Here is a 16,722-nt window from a genome sequence, read left to right on the forward strand (position 1 = left end):
GCCACAACTACTGAAGCTCTCCCACCTAGAGCCCGTGCTCCGCAGCAAGAGAAGCCACCTCAGTGAGAAGCCCGTGCACCCCAATGAAGAGGAGCCCCCACTCACTGCAACTAGAGAAAGCCTGCTCGCGGCAATGAAGACCCAACGCAGCCAAAAATAAATTAATTAATTAATTAAAATAAAGGGAAGAAAATGAAAAAAAATGCAAGAAGAATGGGAAAACAAAAAAAACCTAGTGAGTATGTGGGTAAAGCAGTGAGCCTTGACTATAAGTAGGGTTGGGAACTACCTTAGAATGTAATCATGTCGGGCTGGGTCATTTAGATTTCCTGCTGTAGTCAAGTGGAAACATTTGGGCAGACTGTTTTTAACCATCACTCGAAGACCCTGGAGAACTAGGAGGCAGTAAAACATGAACAGGTCAAGCCCTGGAGGGGGTGAAAACCCAGGAAGGGGAGTCTGGCCTTTGGGGCTGCATTGTTGTGGGACCGTCATACACTCTGAAGGATGCGAGAAGGCTAAGCAGCACTTTTGACAGCCTCACAGGGTCAGGTGGACAGAAACTGGTGTCCAGACCTCAGCAAGGTAGAGCACCTGGCAAACTGCTTGCATTTAGGTTAGGACCTGGAAGATCATTCCCAGGAGCAGGAGTGAACTGGAACAGATTGGCCTTCTCAGAAACCAAACCTCATTTTTATTCATCTCAACCTGTGATTTTTTTTTTAAATTCTTTTCTTTTTTTTTAAACCCCACATTTGTTTATATATTTATTTTTTTGGCTGTCTTGGGTCTTCGTTTCTGTGCGAGGGCTTTCTCTAGTTGTGGCAAGCGGGGGCCACTCTTCATCGCGGTGCGCGGGCCTCTCACTATCGCGGTCTCTTTTGTTGTAGAGCACAGGCTCCAGACGCGCGGGCTCAGTAGTTGTGGCTCACGGGCCTAGTTGCTCCGCGGCATGTGGGATCTTCCCAGACCAGGGCTCGAACCCATGTCCCCTGCATTAGCAGGCAGATTCTCAACCACTGTGCCACCAGGGAAGCCCTCAACCTGTGATCTTGACTTAGGATGTTATCAGAGTGCTGAACTATTCCAAAGGGCATAATAGTTTATAAAAGAATTAATTAGAGAAATTAAAAATTGTAATAACTAACTAACGTTAACTTAGTGGATGTGTTTAGAATATGCACCAATGAAGAAAACGTTAGGATCTTACAGAAAACATCCAGAAGGAAGCATGTAGACAAAAGGAGCAAAAATGTGGACGAGAGAGGAGTGTTAGGGACACAGAGGATGGCGTGAAAGGGTCTGGCACCCCTGTCCTTGGAGTCCTGGAAGGAGAGGAGAGGGAATGGGGCAGAAGCAATATCTGAAGATATAATGGCTGAGGATTTTCCAAAACTGGCAAAAGATCTCAAATCATGATCAAATCCTATGAGCCTCAAAGGAATATATACCTGCAAATATAGTGAAACCTGTCGTTTCTCACCTGCAAAATGGAATAGGGTTGTTTTAGTATTTAAAGAGTTTCAAACAGTGTAACAGTAATGTGACCTGAAATGTTAATATCACATGACCTCCGTCCACAAGCTGTAAAACAAGGAAGGACCTCCTGCCCATGCCACCTAATGGATTATCGGCGTCCACACCCCCATCCTGCCAGCTGCTCCCCCAGCTGTCCCCTCCCCCACTGGTCTCCCTTCCATGCTGCTGCAGAGTTGATCACAAGTTTGGTACTGCATATAAATTACAAACCTTAAATTCAGGTGTGTAGGGAGTGTCGTTCTGTCTATGATGCACCATGGTTTCTTTTACGAGCCCACATTCACCTATTGCAGGTATGTCACTGGGATGCTCTTTCCTTCTCCACTGTCTTCCCCGTGGGGAAAGGCGTGGGAAGGACAGTCCTTCTCGACCCAGGCACACACAATCCGGGGTGCATGGTGTGTATTTTTCATTAAGGGAATGAGGTATTATTCAGGCTTTCCTCGTGACCCGTGTTTCCCCACTAACCCAGCTGGAATTTCTTCAGGCCAGTTTGCACCGCCTTTGAACCAGAGGAACGTATCTTCGCTGTGGAATGATGATTCTTTTTCTCAAAGTTGTCTCTAACCATAAAGGAAATGAGAAAAAGCCTTTCCTGATGTTGCCCACAGGCCACCGGTTAGGGACGCAGTTGCTCAGAGGAGTCGGGACACCCAGGACCCATCAGCGCACGGCTCCATTTAAAGTGCCATTTCTCCAGCCTTTGCCTTAGATCACACTCTTCTTTTCCCAAAGTGCTTCAGTTAAGATTCTAGCATAAAGCAAGGATGAGAGAGAACTTCTGGCAGCAGAGGGGTGGAGAGACTGCAGGTCCCTGAGGCCTGTGTCCTCACGTGCAGCCGTGGGGAGGTAAGTCAGTGTACAGCTGCTCTGGTTCAGGGGGGCTCTCATCAGAGGTGAAGTTGCTCATTTATTGGGTCCCCGAGCTAATGGCACACCAGGGGGGCCCACCCAGAACCTGTCATCGAAGCTGTGAGAACTGACCAGAGAGCTTGTTTGAATTCCTCTGTGTCTCCTTCCTTTTCCCAGGACCTGCTCCATCCCTCTGTTGCTCTCTCCTGGGCTTAGCCTGGCACCTGGATCTTTCCAGCCTCCCGAGGGGGCGTTTCTAGACCTGGCTGAGTTGACTCCACCCGAAGGCCTTGGCCAGGCGTGGAGCCCACCCTGATTCCCACAGAAGATCGTTGGGAGGTGGTGTCTGTCTGCGTTGTGTCAGCCTGGCTTGGAACAAAACCTCTGGAATCCACTTCAGTGTTTGATTAATAGGGTAAAGGTGCAGTTGGCCTCACAAGCCCAGAGGATTACGTATTACAGTTCTTTTAATAGATCTTTTACTTGAGTGGAGGAGGGAGAAAATGAGAGAAGGCTTAAGGGAAATAGCTTTGTAATACATTCACTTTTCTATGTCTGTTGGGCAGTCCCTTTTCCTTTGAGTAAATGTGATGTGATCCAAAGTGTCTGGAAAAGAGAGACAAGTGCCCTCCGTTATGTTATGTTGGATGTTTTGTTTATATGTTCTTTTTCACTGTCCTGTCAGCTTTGAGTCCATTTCTGATCCATGTTATTTTCATCTTTGGCTGCATATTTGTGGATGGCCACGTGTACAGCGCGTTGGGCTAGAGCCTTGTAAATACTGTCTTTCGTGTTCTGAGACTGACCTGATCAAGTTTTTCCGTGTAGACACATTTTAAAAACATTTCAGTGTGTTCAGGACATTGTGGAGTTTGTTGGAAAGAATGACAAATGTAGTTGTCGTTCTGAGTGTCTGAGTGTCATTCCAAAGTATCAGGGCGTTTCCCTGTTGATGTTTAAGACGGGGTCTGTTTAACCACCATGCACTGTGCTCCAGTACCTCTGGTTACATAATTAGTGTTCTGCTAATGATGCATAATGAGTTTCTGCCAGTCTTTGCATGGATGTCAAAGAAAAATTCATGTCACCTTTTCCCCAGCCCAGAGCAGGAGAGGGAGAGAGAAAGTGAGACTCAGCAGACGTTGATCCAGAGTCCATGCAAAGGCCAGAGGGAGACAGGAGACAGTGTCTGGGAAAAAGTTGGTTCTGGGGGTTCCGGGTGTGGGAGGCGTGGACCCAAAGGCCTGGTGTCTCTGCGGCCTCACCCCTGGACACCTGCGGAGCTCAGTAGTGAGTGGAGCCCAAAGATATCATCATGCTGGACCAGAGAGAACTAGGATGTCAGAGCGTGGAAGGTGCCTTGGGCCATGAGGGTTGGCCTCATTTGGTGTCTCAGGAAGCCCAGGCCCTGTGAGCTGAAGCACCTTGACGGAGGCACACAGCTGCTTCCTGACCACACCTACCAGCCGGGCCATCCCAGGAGCTGCAGCAAAATTCTTGAGGACCTTCTACTTCAGACTTGTAAGATTCTCTGTTCAATAAACTGTGGACGTCTCTGTCGCTGTATCTGGGGTCTTTCTTCGGTCTCGCAGCAGGGCAACTACAAGGCTTGCAGGCCCTTCAGGGGGGCAGCCCAACAGGTGGCCATAGTCCAGTGTGACTGGTGTCCTTACAAGAAAAAGAGATTAGGATCCAGGCAGACGCAGAGGGACGACCATGTGAGGACACAGCAGGAAGGAGAGATACTCCAGAAGAAACCAACTCTGCCAGCACCTTGGTCTTGGATTTCTAGCTTCCAGAACTGTGAGAAAATACATTTCTGTTGTTTTAAGTCACCCAGTGTATAGTACCTTGTTATGGAGCCCCGGCAAACCAATCCACAATCTGATAAGTGGAAAGTCATATGTCATTGTGCTTCGTTTGTATTTCTCTTCTGATGAGTAAGTACAGGTAAGCATCTCTTCACATGTTTAAGAGCCGTTTGTGTTTCCTTGTATGCGATCTAGTTCCTTTGCTAGATCACTTAAGGTGTAAATCTTTTTCATTATTGATTTTAGGGGCTCTTTATTAAGTAAATTAGCCTTTTGTTGTGATTTATATTAGAAGTTTTTTTCTTTGCTATTTATCTTCTGATGTTATTCTTTTGTTCATAGAAATTTTGACTTTTAAGTCAAACTTCCCACTCTTTTTTTTTTTTGCGGTACGCGGGCCTCTCACTGCCGTGGCCTCTCCCGCTGCGGAGCACAGGCTCCGGACGGGCAGGTCCAGCGGCCATGGTTCACGGGCCCAGCCGCTCTGCGGCATGTGGGATCCTCCCGGACCGGGGCACGAACCCGTGTCCCCTGCATCGGCAGGCGGACTCCCAACCACTGCGCCACCAGGGAAGCCCACTTCCCACTCTTTTAAGGATGATGCAAAAGCTGCATTTCATTCTAGTTCTTTTATAGATTAATTTTTTGTTTGTTTAAATTTCTGATTCTTCTGGAATTTACTTTGCTGAAAAGAATGAGATAGGTATCCAAAAAAAATTTTTTTTTGACATATGGCTAATCAGTTTTTTGGGTAGCGTTTCCTTGATGAATTATTTTCTACTTTGCTATGCAGTGTCACCTGGATCATATGCTAGATTCCTGTGTACGTCTTCATCTATTTTTTTTAGACGTTTTCTGTTTCTGTTCAGTGGCTCTTTTTCTCTGGACTTACACTAATAAATACTACCTTCTTTAAATTATTGCAGCTTTGTAATTGTTTTAACACTTCATAGGGTTGGTCCTCTCTTATTCTTCTTCCTTTTCAGAAAATCCTGACTTTTCTGCTTATTTATTCAAACCTTGGAAACAATTTGTCTATATCCCCAAAATACCCCATTTTATATATATATATATATAGATAGATAGATAGTTGTTGTTGTTGTTGTTGTTGTTGTTTCGCAGTACGCGGGCCTCTCACTGTTGTGGCCTCTCCCGTTGAGGAGCACAGGCTCCGGATGCGCAGGCTCAGCAGCCATGGCTCACGGGCCCAGCCGCTCTGCGGCATGTGGCATCTTCCCGGACCGGTGCACGAACCCGTGTCCCTTGCATTGGCAGACGGACTCTCAACCACTGTGCCACCAGGGAAGCCCCCCCATTATATTTTTACTGCAGACACGTTAAATGTATAGATGAAGGAGACTTGTGCCTCCTTCTGCAAGAACGTGGTATCTCTTTGCATTTGTTAAAGTCTTTTCTCTGTGCCTTTCAGGAACATTAAAACGTTTCTTCATACAGATCTTGAACATTCCTTAAGCTTATTCCTGTGTATTTTATTTATTTACTTATTTATTTTTGTTGGGGCTTTGTTGCTGCATGCGGGCTTTCTCTAGTTGCAGGGAGCGGAGCTTACCCTTCGTTGTGGTGTGCAGGCTTCTCATTCCAGTGGCTTCTCTTGTTGTGGAGCATGGGCTCTAGGTCTGTGGGCTTCAGTAGTTGTGGCACGCGGGCTCAGTAGTTGTGGCTTGTGGGTTCTAGAGTGCAGGCTCAGTAGTTGTGGCGCACGGGCTTAGTTGCTCCGTGGCATGGGATCTTCCCAGTCCAGGGCTCAAACCAGTGTCCCCTGCATTGGCAGGTGGATTCTTAACCACTGTGCCACCAGGGAAGCCCATCCTGTGTATTTATTTTAATGTAAATAGGCCTTTTTCTTCATTATATCTACTAACTGCTTGTTATTTGACTATAGGAGTGAAGGTTACTAATTTTTTTGTTATTAACTTTGTAACTAGTCAGATTAGTGAATAGTTTTCATTCAGATAATAAAGCATTTACTAATAAATTTGAATCTTTAAAAAAATCTTTGTGACAAATGTAGCAATGAATTGCAAAGCTCTGGGGAATCTAGCAGTGCAGGTCCTTGTCTGATTTTGGAGACTTTCAGAAATTTAAGGCGAAATCTGTGGGGCAGGCAGGGGTCTGTGTTGTTCCTCCTGCCCCAGTGTAGACTCGATGTCTCCCAGTCCCACAGGAGGTCCCATCACAGGCAGTGCCGAGCAGGGCCTCCCCTCCCTCTGCTGACAGGTTGCCACCCAGCCTGCACGGCGTAGACCCTGCAGCCTCCATGAGTTTCTGCTCATCTGATAGTTTCTATCTTTGGATCTTCATGGATTTCTAAAATTAATGATTCACCTGGACTAATCAAGCATCCGTGTGTTCACGAGCCAGTTTTCCTCTTGGTTGGCTGTGTTTTCATACCCAACCAGCCCATTTCACATGCTGCACAAACTGGACGTCTCTGCATGACCAGTTCCTACCCAGACATGGTTGAACCTCCCTCTGCTGGTGGCGGTATCTCTAGCCAAGTCCTCTGTCAAGTTAGAGGCCTTTCCAGTGGTCTCTTCATTTCCATCGATTTCTGCCTTGGAATCATGGCAGCAAAATCCTTGCTACTAACATTAGTTCATGAGAGCAGCATCTGGAGCCTAGCATGTAGAAGGGGCTTAGGAAATGTTTGTTCGTGAATCTTTCTTAATGAGTCATTTGGACTTCCCTGGTGGTCCATTGGTTAAGACTCTGTGCTCCCAATGCCGGGGGCCTGGGTTCAATCCCTGGTCAGGGAACTAGATCCCGAGTGCCACCGCTAAGACCCAGCACAGCCAAATAAATAAATAAATATTAAAAAAATAAGAAGTCTTTTACTTTATTTACTTCCATATGTGAAAGATGAAACACATTTTCTCAAAAGCTATTAAATCTGTATGATTCTGTTTGGGCTGCCATAACAAATACCACGGACTGGATGGCTGAAACAATACAAGTTCATTTCTCATTGCTGTGGACCCTGCAAGTCGGAGATGCAGGTGTCAGCAGGGTTGGTTCTGGTGAGGACTCTCCCCTTGTTTGCAGACGACTGCCTTCTTGTTGTCTGCTCACATCTTAGCTCACCTGTGGGGAGAGAGCTCTCTGGTGTCTCTCCTTATAAGGACATGAATCTTACTGGATCAGGGCCCCACCCTTGTGACTTTATTTTACCTTAATTACTTCCTTAGAGGCCCCATCTCCAAATACAGCCACACTGAGGGGTTGGGCCTTCAATATATGAATTTCAGGGGACACAAACATTTGGTTCATAATAATATCTTAGCCACTTTACCTTGTAAGCTTTCTTTTCCCTTAAATAAAAGTGCATGGTGTAATTCACATATGGTGATGGCTGAAGAAGTTAGCTTTGGAGTGTTTAGGAAGTTCTAGAATTGAGCTTGGAAGATACTCCTGTGGTCTGAGTGTGTGTGTTCCCTAGGTTCATGTATGGAATCTTAACCCCCGAACGTGGTGGTGTCAGGAGGTGGGGTCTTTGGGAGGTGCTGACGTAGGTCAGTAGGGTGGAATGAGATTAGTGCCCTTATATGGAGGCCCCACAGAGTTCCCTCATCCCTTCCACCAGGTGAGGACACAGCAAGAAGGTGCCAGCATAAGACTCAGGAAGTGGCCCCACCAGAACGTGACCAGGCTGGCGCCTTGATCTTGGACTTCCAGCCCGCAGAACTGTGAGCCGTAAGTTTCTGTTGTTTATAAACTACCATCTATGGTATTTTGTTATAGTAGCCATAACAGACTAAGAGAGATATGGTCCCCCATACACTGTTCCTTCCTTACATGCAGGCTATTTTAATATCCCCAAGATTCTTAAGGACAAGCCCATAGCATTTTGTTGACTTTAATTAGGGTATGTCAGAGTCACTTTTCTTTTTATTTATTCTTTTTATTGCTCCATGAAGAGTACAGCTAAAGTACGATTCACTTTTAGACAGTTTGTCAAGTGTGTTCTATTTTTCCTGTCTTGGACAGTGTCTGACTTTGTAGCATCTGTGAGAAGCAGTTTAGGCCACATGATGTGCGACTGTTTACCCAGCATGGACTCCATGGCTTTGCATGTTTTTGGTTCCGTCACACCAGTGGAGTGAAGGAGCCAGAGCTGCCAGGTCTTATGAAGAGTCTTACAGAAAATACTCATACAGTTTTAGAAATCACCTTGGGGGAGGGGCAACAGGAGTGGCTTTGGGGAAACAGTTGGCAGGTTTGCTTTGTTTTCCTAAAACATCCGTCTTCTAGCCGTGACAAAACAACAGGAGTCCGTCGTAAAACACGTACCTGCCACTGCTCCAGGAGGTGGGTGTGGAAGGTCAGCGTTTTGTTTTTTTCAAATATTTATTTATTTATTTGGCTGTGGCGGGTCTTAGTTGTGGCAGGTGAGATCTAGTTCCCTGACCAGAAATCGAACCCGGGCCCCCTGCAATTGGGAGCGAGGAATCTTACCTGCTGGACCACCAGGGACGTGCCATCAGCGTTTCTAATACTCTCCCTCTTCACTGTTTGAAGTTGGAGTGTAACGTATGGAAGAAAAATGCAGAGGGGCTTCCCTGGCAGTCCAGTGGTTAGGACTCCGCTGCAGAGGACGCAGGTTAGATCCCTGGTCAGGGAAGTAAGATCCTACATACCCTGAGGCGCGGCATGCATGCATACAAAAATAAGTAAATATATATATATATATATATGTATATGTATATATATATGTGTATATATATATGTGTGTGTGTATATATAGATATGTATATATATAGTTGTATACACACACACACACACACACACACACACACAGAGAAAAGTGCACAGATAATGATGAACTGTCACAGTGAACACATCCATGCAACTGCCATCCTAGTCAAAAGCAGAGTATCTCAGGAACCCCAGAACAGCCCCTCATATGTTCTCCTATTTATTTTTCCCTCCCTGCCATCCACTATCTTAACTTCTAACACTATGGATTGATTCTTCCTGCTTCTGAACTTAATGCAAGTGGAATCATGCAATATCTGCTTCTTCCATCATGTTTGTAAAATTGAGGTTGTCATGTAGTTCATTCCTCTCCATAGCTTTACAGTTTCCCAGAATATGCCACCAATTACTTATTTTTACTACTGATGGATATTTGGATTGCTTCTAGTTTGGGGTGCTATGAATAATGCTGCCTAAGAAAGTGTGTCTTTTGGTACACAAATCCATGGTTTCTGTTGAGTAGGTACCTAGGAGTTGGATTGCCATGTTGTAGAGTGGGTATGTATTTAACTTTGGTGGATAAAACTGAGCAGGTTTTTAGAGCTCTTGTGCCATTGATACCCCCACTAACAAGATCTGAGAGTTCCAGTTGCTCCATGTCTCTACCAATACTTGATATGATCAGTCTTTTATATTCTAGCCATGGTGTAGTATACTGATAAAGCTTTACACAACTACCCCCCAAAGCCCTGAACTGTAGCATCTTCCAATGACTGTGTGTAAATAGTCCCCCCAGAGAAGATTTTAAGCTACCAACGTGATGCCATTGAGACAGAATTGGATGGAGCTGTGAACAGTGAGTGTGAGCAGCTCCAGCCTCTTGGTTTTACCCATCTGGTACCTCTTGAAAGCCATCAAAGTCTAAGACAGGAGAAGAGGCCAGCGGGGAACCCATGGGGGATGCTCTTTGGTCACTGAGCTGTATACAGTGTGTACAGTTATAAGCATCAGCAGGCATTTACATGGATAGAAGGTCTCACCTGGAGCTTAAGGGAAGCACCACACACTTGGAATGGCAGGGAAACGTTCCCTTTGCACCCTGCCTGTGCCCGTGTATGCTCCGTCCACGTTCTTCAGCTGACTGAGGAAATCCACCTCTGTGCTTACTTATAGGATATCAGGTCCTCATCTGTGAAATGGGTGATTGAATGGCGCTCTTTGGGGTTCTGATCGCTGCTCTCTTACAAACATCAGCCCCCTGTTTTCATCACCTTGCTCTAAGTGTCTGATCTGGTTCCAGAGTTTCAATATAGTTCCTTCCAGTCACTCTTTATGGCTCAGTTTTGCTTTGGTGGAGTGTCGTCCCCTGCCACTTTGCATGACGTCATCTCTCCCCAGTGTTTTTATTTTTATCTATTTATTTTTTAGGCTGCACCGTGTGGCTTGTGGGAATCTTAGTTCCCTGACTAGGGAATTGAACCCAGGCCCTCGGCAGTGAAAGCACAGAGTCCTAACCACAGGGAATTCCCTCCCCACTGTTTTTTTTTTCCCTCCCCACTGTTTTTAATCATACATTAATGATCCTTACCCTATCACCTATTACAACGGGGATTCAAAATTGTAATTTTCCAGTTCTGTCATTTCTTCTACACTGTTATTGGCTATTTTTAGTAAAGAAGAGAAACTATTGCTTTCTTTATGGTAGAATTTTCTAGTTGAATTTAAGTTAGAAGTTGATATTGATACTGAGAGTAGGTTTTCTACATTTGCATATATGTAATGATACATATAGAGAAAGCTCATTTTTTTGTATGTAGAACCTTATGTGGATAACCTTGTATATGTATAACTAATTATGTATGTATAATATGTATAACTACAGTTATGTAGATGTTTTATAACCATTGGGTCTATAGCTATAGTCCTAGCACAAATAGAAGTACATGTGGTTATAAAAATCTTTAGGAACCAAAGGGTACAAAGTTTTTATGTTAGGTTATGTTAGGTGAGTGGGTCCCACAATGTTTTCTTGAGGAGACCCTAGAAAGCAGGTTTTCTAGGACAATTTTAGAGTTTGATATCCTTATAGTTTTTAGTCTAAATATCTACTTTGTAGGAAGAGCAAATACTATATTAATTGCCAATTAAATGACGCATCAGCTTATTTTTATATTGTTGGGATTGGAAAATCCCTTTAATATAAATGATAGCTTCTCAAGCCTTATTGCTGAGATAGTTAGGGCCGATGTTGGCAAAGTAAATAAATAGTATAAGTTTTTTTGTTTTTTGCTGTACGCGGGCGTCTCACTGTTGTGGCCTCTCCTGTTGCGGAGCACAGGCTCTGGACGTGCAGGCTCAGCGGCCATGGCTCATGGGCCCAGCCGCTCTACGGCATGTGGGATCTTCCCGGACCCAGGCACAAACCCATGTCCCCTGTATCAGCAGGCAGACTCTCAACCACTGAGCCACCAGGGAAGCCCAATAAACAGTATAAGTTTTGAAAAACAAGAAAGAAGACATGAAAACAGTTAATGCAGAAATTAATCCTACAAGCTCAGAACTGCTGAAGTATGGAGGTTGATTACAAACCCCAAGGCTATTTGACATGGTGCCAAGACCTGCTCTTCTGGAACCCAAGGCTGGGCTTCAGTGTTTTATCTGGGTCGTAACATCTTTCCAGATACAGAACGTCCCATCTAGAATGCTACCTTGGTGCTGTTCATTCTGGGTCAGCAGGCTTTTACAGGTTTTTATGGAGGGCCTTGTTTGGAGTTGTTTCTGGGTGCGATGCTCTGGGTCCACAGACATCGGCACACCCAGCTGCTTGTGAGAGACCACAGTTCTCTGTGGTTCCCTGTCCTTGATACCCAGCGGGTTTCCAGGGCCACAGATTAAATTCCCTCATCGCTGTGCATCAGTTAAATGCAAACCTACACCTTCCCTCCAGAGGGCTGCGTGGTCCTGCAGGGTGCTGGTCAGCAGCTGTTTCTTGGCCCGTATCCAGTTTGTTTGAGGGCAGGTTTTTCTCCCCAGGATGAAAACAGTGTTTTGCTTCACCTGGTAGCAAAGTTTATGCTCATATATTTAATTAAGCTTTAGAGCATTAGAACTGTTGAGAGTCTACTGATTCCAGTTTCACAAGAATCAAACCGTAATAAGCCAAAGGCTCCTCTTTATCCGGAACATTGTCCCCTGTCTGCAGTCAGCACTGAACGCAGCTGGCTTTTCTGATAGTTGCGCTGTGTGGACATTTATGCATTTGTGGAATCCAGAGAGGATTAAATAATTCAGTTTGGGTGAAGAAGAAACTGAAGAGGCCCTTGGGTGTTTATTATTTATAACGACCACTTGGCCGTGCGGCCCGCACTTCGCGTGTGAGTAGTCCTGGGCGCCGAGGATGGGTGGCGCAGGAGGCAGGGCCCCGCCTGAGAGGTCCCCTGTTTCTCTTCTCCTTCCCGGGGTTCTGTGCAAGAAGCAGAACCTAGGGGTCGTCTAGGGGACGGCGTTCTCTGCCCTCACACACAGGCCTCAGGGCGTCTGAACAGAGCTACAGTTTCCCTGCTGGGAGGGGCATGGTTAAGGTCCTTGTCCTTCTCACTGTTGTGTTCTGTGGTTTAGGTTGATTGCTTTTCCCAGTCGGGAGGAGCGGGGTTTCCCAGTGACACATTTCTGGAAATAGGATTTGAGCAGCAGGAAGGCTAGGAGCCTGGGGACCGGTGTGCGGGATGGCGATTCTGCTGTCCTTCGTGGTGTGATGAGTACCAGGGCCTGGAACCTGCCCCTCCCCTCAGCAGCCCAGCAAAGGCGGTGTTTTAGACCCAATTTGACAGAAGCTCTGACTGGCCCAGAGCTGAGCCTGGCCAGGGCCCTGCAGCCTTGCAGAGAGGCTGGATCACCTCTCTGCTGTGGGGATGGATGGGATCACCTCAGCTGTGAAGGCAGTGTTGCCCATGTCTGGGGTCTTTTAGGGTGGCCTTTGCACGGTTCAGGAAGATTCTTATGCTTTAAAATGTTCTCAGGGAGCCCTTGGCCGGTCTCCTTTGACCTCGGCAGCAGGAAGGTGGCCTCTGGGCTCCCCATGCTGCAGTGATGCCACTAACGTGCAGACAGCAGGGTTTAAGGGGGGATCTGGTACCTGGAGGCTCGAGGGGTCAGATCCTGGGAGCTGAAGGGGGTTGACCTCAATCCAGTCCATTTCAGTGTCTGTTTGAGCACTTGTCTTAAGTACCCACCGGACACCAAGAGCCAACTTTGCAAACCAGTGTGGAGGGTTGTGCAGCTGCGTGTCCTGAGAGCATCCTCCGTCACCTCCTGCTGTGTCTGAGATGCGGTGCCTGCTGAGCCCCCATCCCTGCCCGCCCCATGCCCACCCAGTGGACCAGCAGCAGGTGGACGGGCCGAGGAGGGAGGCCTGCTGGAGGGAGGCCTTCAGAACCCAAGGCAAGAGCAGACGCAGGGTGGGGTGGGGTGGGGGGGCTGCACAAGGGTTAGTGTCTTCTTTCGAGGAAGAGCCCAAGTGAGGACACAGTGGTCCCTTGCTTAGCGAGATCATCCCGCTGAGCAGACCATCTGGGAGGCGGCACCGTCCCCGCCCTGCCCTTCACTCCCATTTTGGTTGATGACGTGGTGCTCCCAGTAGAGAGGGTTTGGATGGGCCAGAGCTCAAGTCAGCAACCCCGACCGCTGACCAGGGCAAGTCTCTCAACTCGGGCTCTGTGCTGGCTTCAGGGTCTCACTGTGGGGGGCCGGCGGGAGGTAGAGCCAGTTCCCCAGGTGAGGAGGGCGCACAGCAGCTGTGGAGGTGCTAAATGCCGTTGGACTCCTGTCTGGAGCTGCTTTATGGAGGCCTGAGAAACATCCCCTGGGCCATAAGCGGGCAGGCTGCTACCTCGGATCGCCCTCACCTCGAGGCTTCCCTGTCTCTCCCACCCCCCACGGAAGACGCACTGTCCACCTACCACAGGGACGCTGTCTGGGGCACAGTCACAGTTCCATTCTTGTGCCCAGCTTGGCTTTACGGAGGCTTTCTTGGTTTTTCCATAATTACTTTTTAACATCCTTATTCTTTTCCAAATGGTCCATCAGTTCTGTCAGAAACCACCCATGTTGGGGACTTCCCTGGTGGTCCAGTGGTTAAGACTCTGAGCTGCCAATGCAGGGGGCCCAGGTTTGATCCCTGGTCGGGGAACTAGATCCCGCTGCAACTAAAAGAGCCTGTGTGCCGCAACTAAAGATCCCTCACGTGGCAACGAAGATCTCACATGCCACAGTGAAGACCTGGCAGAGCCATATAAGTAAATAAATAAATATTTTTTAAAAAAGAAGAAGAAACCACCCATGTTGTTTTCCACATGGTCCCACGATACGGGACCGTAGGGTCCCTAGTGGCCAGTTTGTGTGGATTGCACTGTGGCCCTGCCCCAGGCCACCCTCCTAGAACGGTGTCCACTGCTTGCAGGGGACCCAGATCTACAACCTGCGTCTTCCTCCTCCTTGGCTGAAGTACCCGTCCGCTAGCTTCCAGACTGGTGGAAAGTGCGCTTTCCTCAGGATGTCTTTCAGCCTCCAATCCCATTTTTGCTGCAGGAGTCGCGCCTGGCGCTGAGTGCAGAATGGCTTTTCTCTCTAGACATTTTTAGGACTTGTTTGTTTGCTCTGAAGTTTCTTGAGGATTTACTCAGTCTGGATGTTTTTATTTGTTGGCCCTCACGGTGGGACTTTGCAGTCTCTCTGCTTGGAAAAGTCTTGTATTTTTCCAGAACCCCCCTTCCCATCAGCTGGTTGCCTTCCCTGGGCTTTTAGAGGATGCCTGGACTTCGGGTGTTGATATTGAATTTTTTTTTTAAGGAAAGAAAATCCAGGTAAAAGTGCCACAGAACAGAACCAGGCAATTTCAGAAAGCAAGCCACCAAATATGGAACTTTTTTTCCTTAAAAAAAGCTTTTTCTTATTTTTAAATTTTTAATTGTAAAAAACACGATGATATAAAATTTACCCTCTTGGGACTTCCCTGGTGGTCCAGTGGGAAAGAATCCGCCTTCCAATGCAGGGGACGTGGGTTTGATCCCTGGTCAGGGAACTAATACCCTGCATGCCTCAATGAAGATCCTGCATGCCGCAGCTAAGACCCAACACAGCCAAAAATAAAATAAAATAAAATAAATAAATAATAAAATAAAATTTAAACAAATTTACCCTCTTAATCATTTTTAAATATACAGTTCGGTAGTGTTAACTGGTATCCACATTACTGTGTAACAGATCTCTAGAACTTTTTCATCTTGCAAAACTGAAACTCCGTACCTGCTGAGCAACCCTTCCTATCCCCCTACCCAAGCCCCTGGCACCCACCACTCTACTTCGTCTCCTTGATTTTGACTAGTTATCTTACGGAAGTGAAGTCATACAGCATTTGTCATTTTGTGACTGGCATATTCCACTCAACATAAGGTTCATCCATGTTGTGGGAGGTGACAGGATTTCCTTCCTTTTAAGGCTGAATAATATTCCATTTTATTGATATTTTCTCTATCCATTCTTTTGTCAATGGACGTTTGGGTTGCTTCCACCTCTTGGCTGTTGTGAATAATGTTGCAGGGAACATAGGAGTGCAGATAACTCTGAGATCCTGCTTTCAGTTCTCTGGGGTGTATACCTGCAAGTGGAATTTGCTGGATCATATGGTAATTCTATTTTTAGGTTTTTGAGGAACCTCCATAGTGTTTTCCACAGCAGCTACACCATTTTACATTCCTACCAAGAGTGCCCAAGGGCTCCAATTTCTCAACATCGTCACCAACACCTGTTGTTTTCTGTTTTTTATTATTTTTTTTTATTTTTATTTTTTTTTGTTTTCTGTTTTTTGTTTGCTTGTTTTTTTTTATAGTGGCCATCCTAGTGGGTGCGAGATAATATCTCACTGTGGTTTTGTTTTGTGTGGACCTAATTAGAGATGTTGAGCACTTTTCATGTGCTTGGCCATGTGGTGGCCGTTTGTGTATCTTCTTTGGAGAATTGTCTACTCAAGTCCTTTGCCCATTTTTTTAATCAGGTTACTGGTTTCTGTTGTTGAGTTATAGGAGTTCTTTACTTGTTCTGATCATTAACCTCTTAGCAGATGTATGATTTGCAAATTAGTTCCTCCCATTCTGTATGTAGGTTGCCTTTTTACCCTGTTGATTGTTTTCTTTGATGTGCAGATTCTTAAGTTTGATATAGTACCACTTGTCTATTTTTACTTTTGTTGCCTGTGCTTTTGGTGTCATATCTAAGACATCGTTGCCAAATCTAACATCATGAAACTTTTCCTCTGTTTTATTGTTTTAAGAATTTTATAGTTTAGATCTTATGTGTAGATCTTGAATCCATTGTGAGTTCATTTTTGATTATGGTGTAAAGTAAGGGTTGAACTTCATTCTTTTGCATGTGGATATCTAGTTTTCCCAGCACCGTTTATTGAAGAGATTGTCTTTTCCTCATTGTGTGGTCTTGGCCATTTGGAAAATCATTTGACCACGTATGCAAGGGTTTTTTTCTGGGCTCTCAAGTGTGTTCCATTGGTCTATGTCTGTCTTTATGTTTTTTGGTTACTTTATTGATTTCTAATTTCCTTTTCTTCTCTGTCTCATTTTTGGTCTCTTTATTCGGGTACACTTAATAGAAGATGTATTTTGTCCTTGTCTTCCAGTGTTGCCACTGAATTTTTTATTGTGATTATCATACGTCAATGTCAGGAAACCTCCCTTGGTGTCTAATCATCCCTATTGTCCAGTAGTCTATCTTGTTGCATGAGTTTAATGTTTTTCCT

General features: G+C 45.9%; 1 protein-coding gene and 1 non-coding gene across 2 annotated transcripts in view; both read left to right on the plus strand.

Moving 5' to 3' along the window:
- The window catches only part of NINL (ninein like), a 107,152-nt gene that overhangs the window by 29,679 nt on the left and 60,751 nt on the right, over positions 1-16,722 (plus strand). The gene's annotated exons all lie outside the window — the stretch shown is intronic.
- On the plus strand, positions 14,031-14,103 carry TRNAG-GCC (transfer RNA glycine (anticodon GCC)). The gene has a single exon. It is a non-coding gene; the product is annotated as a tRNA-Gly (tRNA).

This window comes from Lagenorhynchus albirostris, chromosome 15 (genome assembly GCF_949774975.1).
Source record: "Lagenorhynchus albirostris chromosome 15, mLagAlb1.1, whole genome shotgun sequence".
Lineage (NCBI taxonomy): Eukaryota > Metazoa > Chordata > Mammalia > Artiodactyla > Delphinidae > Lagenorhynchus > Lagenorhynchus albirostris.